Source organism: Sminthopsis crassicaudata, chromosome 1, assembly GCF_048593235.1.
Source record: "Sminthopsis crassicaudata isolate SCR6 chromosome 1, ASM4859323v1, whole genome shotgun sequence".
Taxonomy (NCBI): Eukaryota; Metazoa; Chordata; class Mammalia; order Dasyuromorphia; family Dasyuridae; genus Sminthopsis; species Sminthopsis crassicaudata.
Window position 1 is genome coordinate 754,374,754 of NC_133617.1, and position 3,897 is coordinate 754,378,650.

A 3,897-nucleotide genomic window follows, 5' to 3' on the forward strand; every position below is an offset into this window, starting at 1 on the left:
CCTGAGAAATGGGGGAAGCTCCAATAAATCTAAATAGTGAGTGACTACCATGGAAACCATAAATTCCTCAGGAGCACCTGGGCCTGAGCAAAGCAATGCATTTTGTCGAGGGTGAGACCATCGGGAGCACAAAGGATTGTTGTTACGCCCGGCTCAGGTCTTAGCTGAGCCTCAGCTCTGGGAACGAGAGTGCGACCCATCAGCAACACCACGGTCAGGTCTGAGTCTGAAAGAAATCAAAAAGGGGGAAGGACTTTTTTGAACAAACTCATACTGGCTCTTTTCTTGGGTCAAAGGATTGGGAACTCAGGGGACTCCCACCCGTTGAAGAACGGCCGAACACATTGTTGCGTGCGATTGTGAGGAACGCCCCTGTGTTCTGAGAGGTGAAGGCAGGACGCTCTCAGAAAAGCCTCCGTGAGAGGAGGCATTTTCCTGCAGGTTTTTCTTTGTACGTCTGGGTTTGGGTCTGTGTTTTCTTTCACAAAATGACTGTTATGGGAGTGTTCTGCATGACGACACATGTATAACCTATATCAAATCAAATCTCGATGGGGGGAGGAAGGGAGAGAATCTGGAACTCAAAGTTTTAAGAACAAATGTTAAAATTGTCTTTACATGTAACTGGGGGAAATTAAATCATAAATAAAAATTAAAAAATTTAAGGGCCTTTACACTGTGAGATTTTATAGGTGAAGAAACTGACCCTTGGGAGAGGGCAATAGTCAGCAGGATGGAGAATTAACAATCCAAAGCCTGAGTCACCCTCTGAATACCAGCGGGCTGAGTGTGGGACAGAATTAATCTTGGCTGGTTTGAAAAGTAAAGTGAGGTGAGAGCTGAGGCTGGAAGGGCGAGTCATGAGGAGTCTCGGGTGCCAGGAGGAGGAGCTTTCTGTGATTCAGTATCCCAAGGGAGCCAGCACAATGTCTCTGTCTCTCCAGCTCAGAGCCCAGACCCGAGCTCTCCTCTTGGGAGAAGGGAATTATTCTCCTGTAGTCCGGGTGCTGCAGATGCTAAAGATGGAGGAGAGGCTTCGCAATGGGAGAAATGGGGAAGGAAAGGGAGCGTGGAAGGGGGGGAGGAGTAGGCAGTAGGGAGGAGGGGAGAGGAAGAAAAGGCTGGCCCAGATGCCTGGGAAAGCTGAATCGGTACCACGCTGACAAAACAGGACACGCCATCCACCGTGAGCTCCCATCCTAAAAAGAAATGCTTTCAGAGAAGAGGAAGCTTCCGGCCAAGTAGCCCCAGCGATGGCGAAGGAGCAGAGCCCTTGCTTCCTGCTCTCGCCTTCCAGTTCCTTCCCCAGCAGCCAGTCCTTCCTGCACCGACGCATCCCCTGCCCGCCCCGGGCCGTCGCTTGTTCTCATCCCTGCGGCCTGGAAGCCACTGAGGGTGGGGGACGTGGGGGACGGAGGCTCTGAGCGCTGACTGCAGCACCTCTGCCTTCCACAGCGAGAGGGAAGCGAGCTCTGAGTCTGGAGAGGGCTGGGGAGGAGGCGCCACTCTGGAAAGGGCCCTCGTCATCCCCATCAGCATCCTCCTCCTTCCTCACATTCTAGAAGTCCGTCAGCCGACCAACAGGCATTCGGGATGGCTTTCTGTGTGGTGCTCTCATCGCTCCCATTTTATAGATAAGGAAACTGAGGCAGGAAGAAGTGGGCTGACGTCCCTCAGATGCCGCTCTCTGCACGCTGGGCACCACGCTAGGCAGAGACCCAAGGACAAAAATGAGGAAGTCCCTGCCCACGAGGAATCACACCCGGGGAAGGCGGGGCAGCTCCTGGGAGGGGCACAAATGAAGGGCGCTTCTCCTCCTCTCTGTCCCCCTATCCTGCCCATCTGGAGAGATTGGCAATAAGAGCTGACCTTTATATGCACCTACTGTGTGCCAGTACTTACACTCCTCACAAAAGCCCTGCAAGGGAGCAGATATGATTACCCCCATTTCAGATGAGGAAACTGAGGCAAACAAGAGTTAAGTGACCCTGAGCCCAGATTTGAACTCAACTCCACATCGGGACATTTCATGTTTCGGGGGAGACTTCCTCCCCAGTACCCTCACTGCCTGTGGCCAGCTCTATCCACCATCTTTGTGTTCGACACTTGGGCTGTGCCATCGTTGCCCTGTCTCTGAATGCTTCCCTGCTCTAACGGAAGGCTCTCTCTTCTGGCGCCCTATGGTGCCTCCACTGGTCTCCTTCACCTGCGAAAGATCCTGCGGGGCGGGAGAAGAGAGCGAATGGAAGATGTGCCAGGAATTCTATCTTTGCAACCAGTCAATCAATAGGCATTTTTGTTAAACATTTTTACTTGTTAAGTTCTGGGAAGAAAAAGAAAATCAAAGGCATTGCACAGGTTTAACGACATTGGAGGACTTGCTGTCTGGGAGAGAGGAGTGGGGGGAAGGGAAGGAGAAACATTTGGAACACAAGGCTTTGTGGGGGTGAGTGTTGGAAGCGATCTTTACATGTATTTTGAAAATAAAAAGCTATTGTTCAAAATCAAAAATAATTAAATTTTTTAAAAAAGAAAAGAAAAGCAGTTTTGCCTTCAAGGAAATCATATTCCAATGGAGAGACTAATGCATAATGCAGAGATTTTGTGATTCTGTCTCTGGTTATTCATCCAGTCTTTGTTTGAACAGTAACAGGAAACTGGCTACCAAGAGAGGCTGCCTGCCTGTTCCTTCGCTGGATGGCCCTAATTGTCAGGAAGTTATTTATAATGAAGCCGAAATCCGCCTCACAGAAATGGTGAGAAGACGGAACAGTCATTACAAGAACAATTGCGCATATAACAGTGATGTGGGAAAGTTCCTTCAGTTACTGACGGGAGAAATACAAAACAAAACAATTTTGAGATTTCACGGCTCACTTAGCAGACGGACAAAGATGGAAAAGCTGGTGATGCTGTTGAAGGGACTGAGGAAAGAAAGGCACCTTAATGCCCTCTGGGGGGAACTGGGAATGGGCCCAAGCCTTCGGCAAAGCCAATGGGAATTATGCAGAGAGAGTGACCAAAAATCCCCTAAGCCTTTTAACCTGGAGATCCTACTGCCAAAGCGTGGTCCCCAGGAGGTGAGAGATGGAAAGGCAGGTCCCAGGTACTCCCAGATATTCCTTCTTTTATAACGAAGAACTGGGGAGGGGGAAGTGGATGTTTTGGGTGGGGGGGAGGGTGGAAATAGACACACGGGGCCATGATGGTGAGTTCTAAGGCTACATAAGGATAGGCATATAAGAAACATAGCTGGGATGGGAGCAAAGCCTAGGTGGGCTTGGGCCAGCCCAGCCCTAAAATGGGGGCCGTGGGGGTCTCGCCAACGGCACAAGAGAGCCAGCATGGAGAAGGGCTAAACAGAAGTAGCACTTAGTGCTCTCGAGGTTCCCAATGTTCTCTCATTTTATCCTCTTAACAGTTCTGTGGAGTAAGGGCCATTATCATCCCCACTTTACAAATGAGGAAACAAGCTAAGTGAAGTTAAATGACCACTGGGTCCCCTAGCTGCCTCTTACTAGCTGTTAGTGTAATGATTATTCGGCCCCGGAGAAAGGCTAAGGAAAGGCACCTGGCTGCCTCCTCTCTGTGCGGGGAAGGGCCTGTGCTGATGGAGCGCTTTGCTTTCTCAGGTAGATGTGCTGCAGCAGGCCCCAGACCGCATCCCCAGGGATGGAAGACTCCAGCTGGGTGTCCCGTAAACATCTCCCACTCATGAGGTCCAGGACGCAGCAGGGACTTCCCCCCAAGTAACGGGTCCCCTGCTTCTGTGGAGGGCACCAGCTCCCGGGAGCCCCAGAACCAGGCCCTCGGAGTCGTTTGGACTTCTCCCTGACTCCCAGGAATCCAGCCAGCCTCCAGTGCTCCAGATTCAAAAGCATGTGCTTAAAGGTAAAA

At 51.0% G+C, this 3,897-nt stretch overlaps 1 long non-coding RNA gene across 1 annotated transcript in view; it reads left to right on the forward strand.

Annotated features, from left to right (window-relative positions):
- Positions 1-2,394: 2,394 nt before the first annotated feature.
- Positions 2,395-3,897, forward strand: part of LOC141555971 (uncharacterized) — a 2,182-nt gene continuing 679 nt past the window's right edge. Inside the window, exons 1-2 of the long non-coding RNA XR_012486398.1 lie at positions 2,395-3,106; positions 3,633-3,897. The exon at positions 3,633-3,897 is cut by the window's right edge and continues 679 nt beyond it. This is a non-coding gene — a long non-coding RNA (uncharacterized LOC141555971). The remainder of the gene's footprint in view (positions 3,107-3,632) is intronic.